Here is an 18,984-nt window from a genome sequence, read left to right as displayed (position 1 = left end):
GTCCTCCCCTAAGTAGTCAAATTTTAACTTGGTCCCATTTGCCCAACATTTGCTTGATGCTAAAGAGGACCTTAATCTTAATCAAACCATGTCAAAATTTAAAATTAGAAAGGCAAAATAACTATTCTTATTCATCTCTGTAACATGGTAAATATTTCATAAAAAAAAAAAAAAAAAATTACTTTTCTTTTGCTAAGGAAAGGAAATGCCAAGTTTACATAAATTAAAAAATTTGAGACTTTTCCAACTTATTCCTAATCAAGAATTGAAATGTAATTAAACATCATCTGAATTAAAATACACAAAAAAATAGTAAATTATTTATTCCTTCCAACATAAGTAAAAATGCAATAGGTAAAAGAGAGGGTTAGAGTTTATTGATGTTTTTATTTCTAGCCTAGAATCTCATACAAGTATCAACATATTCTACAAGATGAAGAGAATCATTAGATTTCTTTACCTCTAACCATAGACCCAACGGTCCCCTACACACCTTCCTTATAGAAGTGGCCCTAACCTTCACGAGGGTGAAAACATAGAACTAGGTCTCATTGTCATCTGAGCCTTGTATTTATAACCTACACAACTCTAGTTAGTCACACACTATAGGTAACTCCTAACTACTATGACCTTTTGATTAGGAAGTGCAACTAATTCTTGTGAATTGACAAATGGATGAAGAACATTGTGCCACCTTGGCCAAAGGTTTTATAAATTTGTAAACATTTTTAATGTGTTGTCAAAGTTCACCACCCTACTCGACTTGTTGTACATCATTACTCAAGCTCATGTTGACTTATCTAAGAGGACTTGACCTCTTTGATATGCTAACTAGCTTATGTCATCTATGCAAAGAAAGCTACTCTATACTCAAGTAGATATTTTAAATCCACTCTTTTGTTCCAATTTCAAAGTATTCATAATGTATATAAAGAACTACTCAAGAGTTACCACTCTCTCTTCATGATCCATTTTATTTTTCATATTAATAACTATGTATCAAGTGTTTCTTCATGGGACAATGCATGTGGATATGTGTATGAATTCTATACACATACATGTGTACATTCTATTGGAAATATGAGTTTATGTGTTGTTGTGGTTATCAATTGATGTCAAACTTGTTGTTATGGTTTGGTCTGGAATGTCTACAGTGCAAAGTTATCTTGATGTGTTATTGGTTTAGTTGTTGTGTTGGTTGTTTTGTAAGTGTTTAGGTCCATAATTTTTAATTAGTGTTAAATATTATTGTTATCTTCATTGGATATAGTTTCAATATCACGTTTATGTTGGTTATGTTGATTCTAAGGTCCAGAAACATCTTTCTATTCCCTAAGTGTTGTGGTATTGTTTGTTGTTGGTTGTGAGATTCTATGTTTGACCTATCCTTAGTGTTAGAGTATTCGGGTATTTACTTGATTAATTAAACAATATTTGTTTAATTATTTAAGTTCCCTTTATCTCTTTTACACTTAAGCTAACTTTAGGTGCATGTAATTAATTATTTTAATTAATTATTATGTGCAAACCTAGGTTTTCCCTTTTAGGGTTTCTTGACCTATTAAAGGTTGACTTCTTTCTTTTCATTGTAAGAATCACATTACATATTTTTGTGAATATTGAACTCTCTCTTTTTGAGCATATTCTCTGTGTATTTTTTTTTCTGTATTTGCTTCCTTGCTTCTCCTTGTAATAGGTATTTCAGCTTGCAGAGATTATTTGGGCTCCTATGGTGTTTTATTTTCTCAACTCCTTTATGGTATTAGAGCTTCAGATCTGCAGCTACTTGTTCTTGTTTTGAGAATTTTTTCTTTGGAAGCGGATCTGGGGTTTCACGAATTTTTTTTATGTACCTAGGGTTTGACCTTTTTTCTGAGCACTTTGGGCCTAAACAGACCTCACCATCATGCTCAGAAGGCCCGAAAACCCCTATGGTCATATAAAATTCAACCTATTTTGGTTCCTAAGCCTCTAGGAGTTATTTTTCTCTAGATCCAGACCGTACGGCTCTGACACATAGTTCGAGAAAAAAAAATAAAAAAATAGTCTTTTTACGGCATGCAGGCCAAAATTTGATTGTTTAAAAAAAAAAATTAAAAAAATCAAATGGCAAAAAAAAAAACCAAATTTTTTTTGGGGGTTTGTTTTACCGCAGGGTACCGGGCTGACAGTCTAGCTGCCATACGGTGACCATACCTATTAGTCCAGCCACCTGCCAGCCCTAGTGGCCTCCATCTCCCTCTGGCCCCCACCAGCACTATGGCCCTCGCCGCCTGCAGCTACAAACCCCGGCTCACCACCTACAGCTGCAAACCCTGGCTCGCCGCCTACCACTGGCCTGGCCCTAGCTGACTCCGCCTCCCTACGGCCTCCTCCACCTGCCGGCTCCACCGGCTCCCTTGCCACCACCGCTACCACTCGACCCACTCCGCTACTACTGCTAGGCCCTTGCCACCGCTGCCTGACACTTGCCTTTGGAAGCCACCAGAACACCGCTGTCGAGCCGCCCAGCCACCCGAGTGGCACCATCCTGCCACCGGAGCGCCGCTCCCTAGCCTCCTCCACCTGAACAGTCACCAGACCTCCTTTTTTGTCTCTTTCAGGGGGGTTTGGTTTTTTGGCCCTATCTTGGGCATACGAAGTCATTTTTTCAAAAATGAATAGGCGTCAGAAAGCTGGTTCCGAGTCGAACCTCATGGTTTGGTAATTTTTTCCAATTTTTCTGTTTGACTGTGTTTTGTTCCAATCAAAGTGAGGTCTAGTTTTCGCACTCCGAGAGCCATAGAATGAGCATCCGACCTCCATTTTTTGAAAACTTTATATTTTCGGAAAGCATGTGCTGTGTAATTTCCAGCCATCTAAGTTTTATTTCCAGATTCTACTCCATGCATAGTTTATTCAATTTTTTGCTTTTCAGCACTCTAGTGGATATCGTGGTTGTTTCAGGTCCTGGGATCTCTTCTCTGAGTAGGATGTCTCTATTTTGGTTTACGTTTCTATTTCCAGTCTTCTTATCATTGTAGCTTGTATTTATGCAAACGCATTGAGATAAAGTGCCATCATGCATTGTTTACTTGAAATCTTGCACATCGTGTGTCTTGTTGTACATGCACTATTGATCAAGTGCCATGAGGAGGTTGATGTTTGCCATCTTCCTTTGTCCAATGAGTGTTCCTTCCATGACATTTACCTCATGATGTGTGTCAAGTGAGTGTTCCTTCCACGACACCATGTACTTTTCTCCGCACCTTTGATGTTCCTGATTCTTCGTCATGTAGTTCTTGTTGGTCATTCTTTTCAGTGTACCTGTCCCTCTTTAGCATTATGGGGAGGTTTATCCTGTTGGTTCTAATGCTTCCATGGTTTGATTGATTAGCTCTTCAAGCTTTGGTGTCTCATGCCATTTGTATCTTCGATTTCAGTTGTTTGCCTTGTTTGCCTTCTGATTCGAGTAGTGTCATTTGAGGGCGCTCATATAGATAACAGTCTTCTCTACTTGGTCTTGTTCTATTTCAGTGGAGGCTCTTCAGATCAGCAGTTATTTTTCGATAGAGTTTGCAAGTTCTTCATGCTTCAATGATATTCTTTTCAATCTCTTTTTGGAGTAGAGTTTTGTTCCCACGTGGTTTTCTCTATTTCTCCAGTTCATAGAGATTTCATTGTATTTGGGTACCTGATCAAGCCTTGTTGCCGGGACCCATCTTTATTGCTTTCATTAGCTATTCTAGGTTTTAGCTTCTCCCTAAGTCTAGCTTAAGGGAGGGTGTTAGAGTATTCGGGTATTTACTTGATTAATTAAACAATATTTGTTTAATTATTTAAGTTCCCTTTATCTCTTTTACACTTAAGCTAACTTTAGGTGCATAGAATTAATTATTTTAATTAATTATTATGTGCAAACCTACGTTTTCCCTTTTAGGGTTTCTTAACCTATTAAAGGTTGAGTTCTTTCTTTTCATTGTAAGAATCACATTACATATTTTTGTGAATATTGAGCTCTCTTTTTTAGCATATTCTCTGTGTATTTGTTTTTCTGTATTTGCTTTCTTGCTTCTCCTTGTAACAGGTTTTTCAGCTTGCAGAGATTATTTGGGCTCCTGTGGTGTTGTATTTTCTCAACTCCTTTATGTTGGTTTTAAGGTCTACAAACATCATTCTATTCCCTAGGTGTTGTGGTATTGTTTGTTGTTGGTTGTGAGATTCTATGTTTGACCTATCCTTAGGTCCATATATGATTTGTGAAAGTGTGTGTAATATTTTATGGATCTCACTGTAGCTAGGGGGGGATTTGGATTTGAGTTATTTGCTTTGGAGAGTATGTTTTGATCAATAATTGCTTATATGGTTGTGTTGCATGTGGATATGTTGCTGGTTAAGTTTAGTGATTGTAGATCGATGAATTAATCCTTGGAAGATATGTTTTGGTACTCTCTCTCTCTTGGAGTGGATCAACATGTGTGTTTTTGGCTCAAAAAACATATTTTGATTCAAGTCGACTTGTTTTAAGATTTGATGATCTATCTTGTATATAAGGCATTGGGATGTTTGATTTAGTGCAATTAGAATGAGAGATAGTGTAGATGATGTGGTCAAGTGCAAATATTAGTGGAAGTGTGAGCTGAAAAGAAGAGTTGTGTTCGAATGATATGCAAGTTGTGTTATGACTATGACAAAGAGTTGAGACAAAGTGTTGGTAGTTGAAATTAGAGTTGTGTGTGTTGATGTTGGTCACTTGATGTAGAGTTCAAGGACAACATCGTGATCAGGAGATCCTTATTTTTAGATCTTTTTTTTGTATTTTGCCCTAAGTGTAGTTAGCTTCAAGTTTTGCATGTCCTCTTTGTATCGTGTCCCATGAGAAATTAGCCACGATGTACAAGTCCAGAGTAGTTAGCTCTATCTTTGTAATCATTTCATATATAGTGGATATATTCTTGTGGATAGTTGCTCACTGTGGTTTTTCCCTATTTAGGTTTTCCACATATAAATTTTGGTGTTCATGTGTTGGATATGTGTTCTTCATTAATTGTTTATGTGTTGCTATAATTATTTGTTTGGACTGATTCACACCCCTCTCAATCTTTCCTTAGGTTCAGCAATTGGCATAATATGGTTCCTCTTGAGCAAGCTTAACTACTTAAGGTAGATCCAATATGGTGCAAGACATTCATTAAAAAGTTACTATCTTTGTGTTGCCAACAACAATGAAGGAAAACTGAGAGGGGAGGTGAATCAATTTTCACCAGATCTACAAACTTAACCACAAATATAGATCTGATAAACTACACCAATAACAAAGATAAGAAAATTGATAGCACAACACACAACACCAAGATTTTGATGTGGAAAACTCAGTTAAGGGAAAAACCACAGTGGGAACTTGCCCACAATAAGATGATACTCTACAGTAGTATGTGAAAATATTACAATGGGGAATGAACATGCATTTAGGTGTACTGCCTAGAGCTCACTGCTCAAAATATAATGACCTAGAAGGCTACAATCCTCATGAAAGTTTCACTAACTTACAACAATATTTGGACTACAATCCAGAGGAATGAACTACAATAATAACATCTGCAAATGCTTGATGACAGTTCTAGTTAAGAATAATTATCCGCTCTGCAAAACCAATCTCTGGTCAATCACAATGTCGAAGGATGAATCACTTTTTTGCACATACACCACTCTCTGATAATACAGACACAACCTTGATATCTAAATTACATGACAATATCACCTATTTATATAGTTCATCAACCTTGACAACAAGGTCAGCAAAACCCTAAACTCACAATTACAAAATTACATCACACGATATAGAGATCAACCACTGGACCAATATAATGATAGACATGACATAACATGGACCTAATTCAAATTCCTAGACACGCAACACCACCAGAAACCATGCCAAGATCAACCGCAACATGCTACACCACCGAGAAAACTACAAAACATGAAGAACATCACTGATTCAACAAAATCACCAAAAACTTGCACAATGATCAATGCGGATCGCAAAAAAAAATAGGAAACAATTAGGAAACACCAGAAAGTATGTTAGAATCATCAATAAGAGCTGCACCAACACCACTTATCAAATCTTCATCGATCAACATCTAAACCTCAAGAATACTCAAACAACAACAACTGTCATAAAGAATGATAACTTGCAAGGCACCAAATCATGAATCATCTAAAAGGAAGATACACAAGACCATTCAAAACAATATCACAAAAAATCAACTCAAGATCTGATCACACTGGAATATACCAGAGGAAATACTAAACTCTGCAAAGCACTGATCAGAAAAATAAACTGCAAAACCAGATCATATGATATGATCAATCAAGCTTCCCGGATCACCAAAACCAATACAAAAGAATATAATGATACTAGGAATACTCCATACACCAAACCATAATCCCAATAAACCAATTTGCAATCACTGGAGGAGGAGTATGTTGACATCAATGACAACAACATATCCTAGCAGCAGCAATGTCCAACAATCTCCCCCTTTGGCATTGATGGCAACATATGAATATGAAAAGAAATCAATGCAAAGAAAGAAAGCATCTCCAACAAACCTGCCCTAAGATCAAGCAGATAAAATAGTTTTTCACATGCTTCTCTCCCCCTTTGATAGCAATGCCAAGTATCTCAAAAATAGAAAACCAAACTTACTCTCCCTTTGATAAAAAAATCATGATTCTCTCGCCCATAAATAGATAACCAATCCAAAAGAATACTCCACCAAAGGACCCGCATCGACTCATCAATTAGAATAAAAAGAAATAAGACTGTGAAGTCAATCGGATTGATACAACTCAATGTATCTAGTTCTCATTAGGATGGGTGGATACCCCTAACTTGACTCTCAAATATACAAATGTATCTATAGGAAAAGGCTTAGTGAAAATATCAGTGATTTGTATTTTTGTAGATACATATTCCAACTTCACTTCCTCTTCACTGACTTTTTCTCTCAAGTAATGATATTTGATTGACACATGTTTAGTTTTTTAATGTTGCACCAGATTCTTTGACATATTAATAGAACTAGAATTATCACAATATATGACAGTAGTCTCACCATAGATAACTCTGATATCCTTCAACATTTTCTTCATCCAAGCTACTTGAGTGCAATTACTAGCAGCAACAATGTACTCAATTTCAACAATAGATAAGGACACGAAATACTGTTTCTTACTAGCCCATGAAACCAATTTCTTACCTAAAAATAATGCACCACTAGAGGTACACTTCCAGTCATCAACATCACCAACCCAATCAACATCAGTGTAAGAACATAACATGAAATCATTATTCCTTAGATACCAAAAACCATAATCCACAATTCCCTTCAAGTATTTGAATATTTTATTTACAGTAGTGAAATGATGCTCTTTCGAATCAGTTTGATATCTAGCAACCATGCACACAACATGCATAATGTCTGGTCTATTTTGCGTAAGATATAGAAATCCATCGACCATAGATCTATACAAACTCTGATTAGCTTTTGGAGATTCAACATTTCTAGACAATTTCCAGCCAGTCACCATAGGAGTTCCAACCAGTTTGGAGTCATCTAACCCAAACTTCTTTAGCAATTCCTTCACATATTTAGTTTGAGACATAAAAATACCTTTTCCAGTCTGTGAAATCTGCAAACCTAAGAAAAATTTCATCTCTCCTATCATAGACATCTCAAATTCCTAATGCATATCACCGACAAACTTCATCCTTAAGTTATCATCTTTGCCAAAGATAATATCATCAACAAAAACTTAAACAATCAATAAGTTATCATTCTCAATCTTAAAATATAGATTAGTATCAGCAGTATCTTCATTAAATTCCAATTTCAGTAAATACTTATCCAATCTATCATACCAGGCTCTAGGGGCTTGTTTAAATCCATAAAGAGCTTTCTTTAGTTTACATACCATGTCCCCATTATTTGATAATGAAAATCCATCAGGTTGCTCAATGTAGACTTCTTCCTCAAGATCTCCATTCAGAAAAGTTGATTTGACATCCATCTGATACACCTTGAAATGTTTATAAGAAGCATATGCAAGCAAATGTCTAACAACTTCAAGTCTGGCTACTGGAGCAAAAGTCTCCTCATAATCAATTTCTTATTTCTAAGAATATCCTTTGCATACCAGTCTTGCTTTATTTCTAACAACTTCACCAGCTTCATTCAATTTGTTCATGAATACCCATTTAGTACCGATCACATTCTTATGTTTAGGTCTAGGCACAAGTTCCCATGTGTTATTCTTTTTAATCGTATCTAATTCTTCTTCCATAGCCCTCATCCAATTTTTATCTTTGCAAGCTTCAACAAAATCATTAGGTTCAATTTTAGAAATCAAACATACCTCTTCAGTATCTAACCTTCTCCTAGTCATCACACCTTTATTTTTATCTCCAATAATCTGACTTTCAGAATGATTCAATCTTACATACCTTAGAGTCTTCTGATTGTTATAATTTTTTAGGTTCTTGTTCCTCTCCACTAGCAACAACAACACCCAGATTAATAATCTCTACCGGATCATTCTGCTTCAATCCCTCAGTCTGAATAGGATTTAGAATAATGTGCTAACCATCATCATATCCACAACCTCTTATTTCTTTTCCAAGGTTCTCATCCACCTTCACATTTGCACTTTCCACTATCTTTCTTAGTCTCTTATTGTAGCACCAATAGGCTTTTCCCTTTGTTGAATATCCCAAGAAAATCCCTTCATTACTTCTTGCATCAAACTTTCCTATGTCGGCATCTCTCTTGATATAACACTTGCTTCCAAAAATTCTAAAACATCTCATAGTAGGAACATGACCGAACCATAGCTCATAAGGAGTCTTACTGGTATCACCTTTAATATGAACTCGAATGAATGTGTAAACAGTAGTGCTAATATCTTCTCTCCAATATATCTTTGGAACATTCCATTCAATAAGCATAGTCCTTCCAACATCCAAAATAGTCTTGTTCTTCCTTTCAATAACTCCATTTTGTTGAGGGGTTCTACAAGAAGATAATTATCTTCTAATCACATGCTTTTCACAGAATGAGTCAAACTCACCGGAATAGAATTATCCTCCCCTGTCAGATCAGAAATTTCACCTTCAATCCTAACTTTGTCTCAACCTTTGTTTTGATTATCTTGAATTTGTCTAATGCTTCATATTTCTTCTTTAAAAAGAAAACCCACATCATCCTGGAACAATCATCAATTAGCAACATAAAATATTTGTCTCCCTGCACACTTCTAACATTTGTAGGTCCACATAGGTTAGTATGCACAAGATCTAGTAATTCATCAGTTGTATACTACTTGCTCTTGAAATAAATTCTTGTTTGCTTACCCAATTGACATTCCTTACATACCAGATTAACAGAATTAACAATCTTAGGCAAATCTCTAACAACTTGAATAGAACTAATCTTAATCATTGAATCAAAATTAACATGACACATTCTCCTATGCCACAACCAACTCTAATCAATCTGAGCAATCAAACAACTTTTCTCACCAGCATTCAAATGAAAAATATTACCTTTAGTCTTACTTCCAGATGCAATCTCTATACCAGAGGCATTTAGGATTTTGCATTTACCATTATTGAATTGTAGATCATAGCCTTTGTCAACCATCTGTCCAACACTCAAAATATTATTCTTCAAACCTTCAACATATAGAACATCATTAGTATTATGCTTACCATCAAAGGAAATAGAACCTCTACCATGGATTACACAGGCTTTGTCATCTCTATATCTTACTATTCCACCATCATATCTAAATCCATACTCACAAATTTTGTTTTAACACTGGTCATATGATGTGAACAATCGTTGTCCCATTCATCTTTTTCTTAAACTTTAGCAGCTAAAGCTTTCTCCTCAATAGTGCAGCTAGTGGAATCAACAAGTACGGATCCATCTTCTTTAATGGCAAGAAATAAAACTTCATCTCCTTCTGATTCTTCATCTATAACACCTTCATCAGTAGCATAGTAGCAGTTCTTCTAATGCTTATACTTACAATTAGACTTGTAAGGCTTATCATACTTCTCATGCTTCTCATATCTATTATTTCTATCATTCTTATCAAATTTATCATGCCTATCATAATTAGCCATTCTTTCCGGGCACATAGAGGTAAAATGTCCTACCTTATTGCAAGAGAAACATTTCAAGGGTGATTTTCCATCATACTTACCAAATCCTTTATGGATTCTCTAAATGTTGTCTCAGACTTTCCATGTGAGTCACCACATTTTCTAAGCTTAAATGCAACAATCTTTCCAACTAGCATATCTCTTGTTACAATAGTTACACTCTGGATCTCATCAATAGTAGCTACCTTGTTTTTGTAAGAAGGGGGCAATGATCTCGACACCTTATCAACAATTTGATCTTCTTCAAGGGTTCCACCGACACATCTGATACCTAGGACAAGATTATTCACCTTAGCCATAAAGGTATTTATGTTCTCATCTTCTCCCATCTTCAGCATCTCATACTTCCCTTTCAAAGTCTGCAACTTAGCAACTTTTACTTGTTTATGTCCTTCATACAGGGTCTCAAGCTTCTCCCAGATCTCATGTGCAGTCTGAAGTCCTATTACATTTGTCATCTCTGAATCATTCAGGGCACTCAACAATGCTTTCTTTGCTCTAATGTGATGTCCAACTTCCTTGATCTCATCAGCAGTAACCGATCCATTTGATGGAGTGGAATAGGCATTCTTTGTGATCTTCGAGTAATTCTCTCCAAGACACCTCAAGTGCACTTCCATCTAGTTCTTCCATATAATATAATTACTTCCATCAAATCTCGGAATCTCTTTCTTAAAGATAACACCTCTAGTTCCAGTTGTCATCTCGAATCTCCTTAAGCAGTTAAGCTTCTTTGAGAGGATCTAGCTCTAATACCAATTGTTGGCAACAACAATGAAGGAAAACTGAGAGGGGGGGTGAATCGGTTTTCACCAGATCTACAAACTTAACCACAAATATAGATCTAATAAACTACAACAATAACAAAGATAAGCAAATTGATAGTACAACATACAACACCAAGATTTTGACGTGGAAAACCCGGTTAAGGGAAAAATCATGGTTATGTTGATTCTGAGGTCCAAACAAATCTTTGTGTTCTCCAGGTCTTATGGTATTGTTCATTTCTAGTTGTGAGATTCTATGTTTGACCTATCCTTAGGTCTGGATATGATTTGTAGAAGTGTGTTTGATGTTTTATGGATCTCACCATAGTATTTGGATATTTGTACTTGAGTTGTTTGCTTCAGAGAGTATGTTTTGATTGGTAATTTCTTATATGGTTACATAGTGGATATGTTGTTAGTTATGTTTTGGTGATTATGGATTGGTGAATTAATATTTGGAAGATATTTTTTGGTCCTCTCTTTCTCCTAGAGTGGATCAACATGTGTTTTTTTTTTTTTAAAGTATATTTTGATTCAGGATGACTTGTTTTAAAATTTGATGATCTATCTTGTATACATAAGGCATTTGGATGTTTGAGTTAGTGTAATGAAAATGAGAGAGAGTGTAGATGATGTGGTGAAGTGAAAATATTAGAGGAAGTGTGAGAATCAAAGAAGAGTTGTGTTCAAATGATATACAATATGTCTTGTGACTAATACAGAGTATTGAGACAGAGTTTTGGCTATTGAGATCAAAGTTGTGTGTGTTAATGTTGGTCGCTTCATGCAGAATTCAAGGATAGATTCATGATTATGAGATCATTCTTTTCACATCATTTTTTAGTATCCTTCCCTGAGTGTAGTCAGCTTTATGTTTTGCAAGTCCTCTTTGTATCTTGTCCCATGAGCAGTTAGTCTTGGTGTACAAGTTTGGAGCAATTATCTCTATCTTTGTAATCATTTCATATATAAGGATATATTCTTGTGGGCAGTTACTCACCATGGTTTTTCTACATTTGTGTTTTCCACATATAAATCTTGATGTTCATGTGTTGGAAATGTGTTGTTCATTAATTGTTTATGTGTTTTTGTAATTGTTTGTTTGGATTGATTCACCCCCCCCCCCCTCAATCTTACCTTGGGTTCAACACATTTGTGTGTCTTTACACATAATTGGCACATCACATGTGTTCATCCTTGAACATATATGCATACATGTATGTCTCTCCCCTTATCTTTATGCTCTTACACATTCATTAAATCTCCATGTTGCCTTAATGTTTTATAATCGGCTAGGGGTTTACTTAACATTGGTAATATAACCTAATTGGATGAGTATATCTCATTGAGTTTATATAATCTAGGTTTATGAGCCTCTTATTATCAAATACAATAGTTTATTTATGCAAAAACTAAGTTTACTCTTTTATCTCATTACATAGTTTGACCCCACAAGGGTCTCTTTAAGTATGAAAAACAAGAAAGAAATGTTGATATTGGCCCTTTTGTAATGTCCCCTACCTGATCTATTTCAATATATTAAAATTGATTGATATTCTTCAATTTTTTATTAACAAGTGCTTATCTATTTTCCTCATTAGATGATTAAAATCATTATTAATATAGATATCAGACCCTAATACTACTTCAGTTTTAAGGGAGAAGGGTTTACATGTGTTACCAAAGTGCTTAGAGACCAACTACAATAGGTTCCCTCAAAGTTTACAGATCCAAGACCTTACTTATCTTGGGTCTATACCCTCAAGGCTTATGGGTCATTGATCCCCAACCTATCTTGGGACTTAGCCTATTGCTTGGATTTAGACTGCCCCTCTTTGGAACACCTCATCCCCATCCTCTTAAATACTGAGAGTAATAACATGATTTAGACTATAAGTACACTAACTTCTAATGTATTATGAATACGTACGATAATTAGTATGATTGTCATACATATTGCAGTTTATACCAATATTATTACTAGATTTTGCATAACAACTTTATTAGGCATCATATACTAAGCATGCATATTAAGCACATCCCCATGAATACCACCAAGAACACAAATGTTACTACCTGTAACTTGATAACAATTCTGATCTGATCTGATCAATGGTGATGTCACTAGATGCTTTTGATTCCTTTCCTTTATATCTCTCAATATGACAGAGAGGTCACACCTCTTCATCATGTATGCCCTTTGGCAAGAGACATACCCTTTCACAATTAGCACCCTTCAAAAGAGTGCAACTCTTCATTATTTCTACCCCTTGAAAGGGGCATAGCCTTTCATAATCAAATTTGCACTTGTTATTTAAATCAGATCTACACTTCTCATTTCCAAATTATCCCCCCTCTCAAATGAGGTTCTCTTCTCCCTTTTATATCTCATTGTTGAGGGAGTCACAAATTTTCCTTTCATGTCTTTTGGATTTTCTTTAACTTAATTAATTTTTAATTAATCATATTTAATTATATTATTTTATATTTTAGTTTAAATTTTAATGTTTTAATTTTATTATTATCATTTATTATTAAATTTTATTTCAAAGTGGGGACATTACAGTCCACCCCACCCAAATTTGCTTATCCTCAAGAAATGTTGATTTTAACTTTCTCAAACTAAGTCATGTACCCATATGAATAAAAAACACATAGCATACACATGAAAAAAATGAAGCATGCACATGAATACACGTATTGTCAGATTTCTTCTCATTGACTAGAATGATTCAATGATTCATCTTTACCTTGCAAGATGGTAGGATCATAGCTTTGATACCATTTGTAATGTCCCCTACCTGATCTATTTCAATATATTAAAATTCACTAATATTCGTCAATTAGTTATTAACAAGTGCTTATTTATTTTCCTCACTAGATGATTAATATCATTATTAATATAGATATTAGACCCTGCTACTACTTCAGTTTTAAGGGAGAAGGGTTTACATATGTTACCAAAGCGCTTAGAGACCAACTACAATAGGTTCCCTCAAAGTTTACAGATCCAAGCCCTTACCTATCTTGGGTCTATACCCTCAAGGCTTATAGGTCATTGATCCCCACCCTATCTTCGGACTTAATAAATTGCTTGGATTTAGATTGCCCCTCTTTGGAACATCTCATCCCCATCCTCTTAAATACTAATAGTTATAACATGATTTAGACTATAAGTACACTAACTTCTAATGTATTATGAATATATATGATATTAAGTATTGTTGTCATACATATTGTAGTTTATACCAATATTATTACTAGATTCTGCATAACAACTTTATTAGGCTTCATATACTAAGCATACATATTAAGCACATCCCCATGCATACCACCAAGAACACAAATGTTACTACCTATAACTTGATAACAATTATGATTTGATTTGATCAATGGTGACATCACTAGATGCTTGTGATTCCTTCCCTTTATATCTCTCAATATGAGGGAGAGGTCACTCCTCTTCATCATGTATGCCCTTTGGCAAGAGACATACCCTTTCACCATTAACACCCTTTGAAAGAGTGCAACTCTTCATTATTTCTACCCTTTGAAAGGGACACAACCTTTCATAATCAAATCTGCACTTATTATTTAAATTAGATCTACACTTCTCATTTCCAAATTATCCCCCCTCTCAAATGAGGTTCTCTTCTCCCTTTTATATCTCATTTTTGAGGGAGTCGCAAATTTTCCTTTCATGTCTTTTGACTTTTCATTAACTTAATTAATTTTTAATTAATCATATTTAATTATAATATTTTATATTTTAATTTAATTTTTAATGTTTTAATATTATTATTAAATTCTATTTCAAAGTGGGGACATTACACCTTTATAGCTTGGTATATAATTAAAGTATATCAATTTAATGCTTAATATAAAAGTTTAAAATTGTAAACAATTCAAATGTCACTATTAAGTTGTGGTCTATAGTTTTTTTACAACATATAAAATGTCTAGTGAAATAGAGGTTGTGTCTCATCACTTCATAATAATACCATTGAATCATATTAAATCCAAGATATAATATATTTACTTCTATATGCAAAAGACACTTTTAATTATTTTATGAAAATAAGCTCCTTTAGATAACAGTCTACATGACTAGCTATGATTGTTTCATTACTATCATTAAATGCTAATAATATTAACTTAACAAATTGATGAATATCATTTGTTATGGATTTAGATGAAAGCTCAATAGAGTATAGAAGAAGAAAAAGATTCAATTCTGTAGTTATTTTACCGTGCAATGGATGGTAAGTCACTCCTCTATGACCAAGAGTCATTCTCTTTCTTATGGCCAGCTATAAAGCCATGTGCTCTTATATTCTATCATTCCTTCTTTTCTACACTAGCCTTCCTCCAAACATAAATGATAAATGTTTTAACCAACACATACTAAATCATATGATCAAACTTCAAACCAAAATTCCTTCATAGCTCAATCAAGAAACAATTCTATTCTAGTGCCACCACTTCTTGGCATTCATTGAATCTTGTAAACCAAAATTATCATGCCTTCAATCAACTCCTTTACCACAAATGATGGATGTTGTGGCTAGTAATGCCCATAATAAATATTATGCTTGTCATTAATAAGAGATATATTTTATGGAGACTTTGGCTTAAAATTTGTTTCCACTTTATCTCCAAAGATCCAAATTTTAATACATGAATGTATGTGTGTGTGTACATTTGTGTGTGTATATGATGAATAAAATTTGTCAAGTACTAAGATACTTCCATATTAAATTTTATTTACATTTAAAATTTTAATTTGAAGTTAATATATATATATTGAATATCACTAACATAGGAAAGACAAACTTGACCTAACCTATTGGCTTAGACAAGGTCTCTATATCTAAAGACATGACATTGACTCAACCCTCCAATTATAGGTAAACATAAAAAATCCCTACAAGCTTACTTACCTCATGGTTCGTGGCAATTATGGCAACTCTAACCTCTTACCATGTCTACACCCCTCTCCTTGATGATACTCTCCCTCCCTTCTTTGAGGGTGATATAATATCTTACATCTAGTAGACATAGAAACGTAGTTAGGCATAATCTTTTACCATACCAAGTTTCCATATAAAATTACATTAATTGGTTAAATCAGTATCATTTATTCCATAATTTTTATCAAACAAATATTTTCAATAACTTCAATTAACATCATCATATCTCTAATTAATCAATTTAAACAAAATGAAAATATTCATGAAAGAGAGATGTAACATATCCCTCCTCATGTGAATTATCATCCTTGATGATTAAGTATCAAAAAAATATAAATAAATTATTTAATAAACTTCACATAAGGTCTTTAGCTATTAAAAACATTGAAAAGATTAGAAAATTTCTAAAGAATTTCATCATAATTTTCCCATGTAACACTGTCCTCAGAATATTCGTCCTACTCAAACTTACACTATGTGATTTCATGGTTACATAAGCGAAGCTTACATACCATGACCACCGATCATGACCATTACTAGATCCTACACTTGCAAAGAGTTATAGTCAATCATTTTGTCAAATTTTGGTATATACTTCTTTAAATAAGATACATGAAAAATATTATGCAATTGGGCGAGAGCTAGAGGTAAAGAAATCTTGTAAACTACTAGATTGACAACTTCTAGGACTTAAAATGGTCCCACATATCTCAATGCTAGTTTAGAAGACTTCCCAAATTTAATAGGAAATTTTTTGTAGTTTTACTCTTAGGATTATTTTCTTTCCTACCATAAATTGTCTTAGAATTTTCTTTACATATATATAGGTCTTATATGAATCATTAGCTTCTACTAATATTTGATCAGTTTAACTTGTTCCTCTATTTCTGAGGGCATCTCAGGTCCAATTCTTATCCTATATTCTAGCTTATCCTCACTGATAGAATTTTGACTCCTCCTTGCATATAATGTCTCAAATGGTGTCATCTTAATATCTAACTGATATGAATTATTATATGAATATATAACTAGTGGTAGGCAATCCTCTTGCTTGTAATATTGATTGATGTAGTACATCTCAGAAGATCCTCTAAGACTTGGTTTACCCTTTCTATTTTACCGTCTATATTTAGGAGATAAGTTGAACTCATGTTTAATTGGGTTCTTAAGGATGTTGTTGGATGTATGGAGACATTGTTGTTAGTATGTTTCAAATATGTGCTTCAGTGATATTTGAGAGATGTGTTGTCTTTGATGTCAACATATTTCTCTGTCTATGGTAGTGATGTTGTGAGTTCAGTGAGTTGGTTTGTTTAGCATGTTGATGATCCATGTTTGTGGATTAAAGGGTTTGTAGAGGATTGTGTTTAGATGATACAGTGCAATTTTTAGAGGTTTCCATGAAGAATTGAGTGAGTTATAGATATATGTGTTGTGGATAGTTTTTCAGTTGTTCAGTGGTGGAAGAGTGTCAATATTTTGATCTGCATTGCTCCACATCATAATATCTTGACTTGTGGATCTGGTGGATAATTTGGAAAATTGATGTGTATCTTCAATTCAAGTGGTTCATGATTTAGAGCTCCAAAAGTTTATTTTCAAGGTTGATAGTCATTGCAGTTAGTGTTCTTGAAGTTTGGTATGATGATGATGATGTGATTCTAGTAATTTGAGTTGATGTGGATGTTACGGTGTTAATTCATGATGCTTTTGGATGTTTCTAAATCATGTGCCTTTTATGTTGGTGGTCTGCATTGATCGTTGTGTGCGTAATTTATGATTTTGTCCAGTGTGTTAGTGTTCTTCATATTTGTGGCCAACCAGATGCGTTTAGTGTGTTGCAGATGTTTGATGCATAATTCTTGGAGGTGTAGCATGTGTGAGGTAATTGATATGGGTTTGTGATATGTCTTAACTGACATTGCTTTGTCTGCAAATGATATTGTAGCATGTGTGGTTATATTCTTTTAATTAGGTTATGAGTGTTGAGCTGACCTTGATGATCTTCACAAGGTTGATTTCATGTATAAATAAATGTAATAGCTTTTTAATTGAGTGTGTGTGAGTGAATAATATATACATCTTTTGGAGGTTTCGGAGAAGAAGGCGAGAAAATAAATTTGTTCTTAACTGGAACTATAATCAGGCATTAGGAGATGCTATTTTATAATTCATCATCTTTCGGATGTGATCCGAATCTGTTTGTAAGATAGTGAGTCTTCCCTAGGTCGTAGCCCTTCTTGTTTTTCAGTAGTGAGCTCTAGGCAATGTGCTTGAATGCATGTGCATTCCCCATTGTAATGTTTCATATACTTCTAATAGCGTATCATCATATTGTGGGTAGTTTCCCACTATTTTTTTTCCCTTGATTGGGTTTTCCATGTAAAAAATCTTGGTGTTATGTGTGTTCATATTGTGTTGCTAATTTATGCTTTCATGCTTAATTATCAAATCTAAGAATAAATTTAAGTTGTATGTGTTTTTGAATTCACACCCCCCCCCCCCCCCCCCACCTCTCAATTGTCTGCCCAAAATGAGAGATATTTCATCATATGCAAATAATGTTTGTCAGATTTTTGATGTCATTATAGCATCCAAGTTTGATATAATCATTTTCAACACACCCTGCAAATGGAAAATTTCCTTAATAAACTTATGAGCTATAATGGGTGCTCCATATATTAAGTTACCTTGAATAAAGTGAGCTATCATGGTGATTCTATCCACTACTACCAGTATGGTATTGTGTCTATTCCTCAACATAGGTAGACCTTGAACAAATTTGATGATAATGATCTACCATTTCCAATCTAGAACAACATGAGGCTGTAGTAATCTTGTTCAATGTTGGTGTTCCACCTTCACTCTCTAATATTCAAAATACATTTCCACAAATATTTTGGCATCCTTTTTCGTTTCTTTCCAAAAATAAAGTGGTTTAACATCTACTAACAACTTTTTAACACCTATGTGTCCCAAATATGGCACTAAATGCACCTCTTTCCAGGTCAATTTTCTTATTTTTGCAAACTCAGGC

Source organism: Cryptomeria japonica, chromosome 4, assembly GCF_030272615.1.
Source record: "Cryptomeria japonica chromosome 4, Sugi_1.0, whole genome shotgun sequence".
Taxonomy (NCBI): Eukaryota; Viridiplantae; Streptophyta; class Pinopsida; order Cupressales; family Cupressaceae; genus Cryptomeria; species Cryptomeria japonica.
This window is presented reverse-complemented; position numbering follows the sequence as displayed.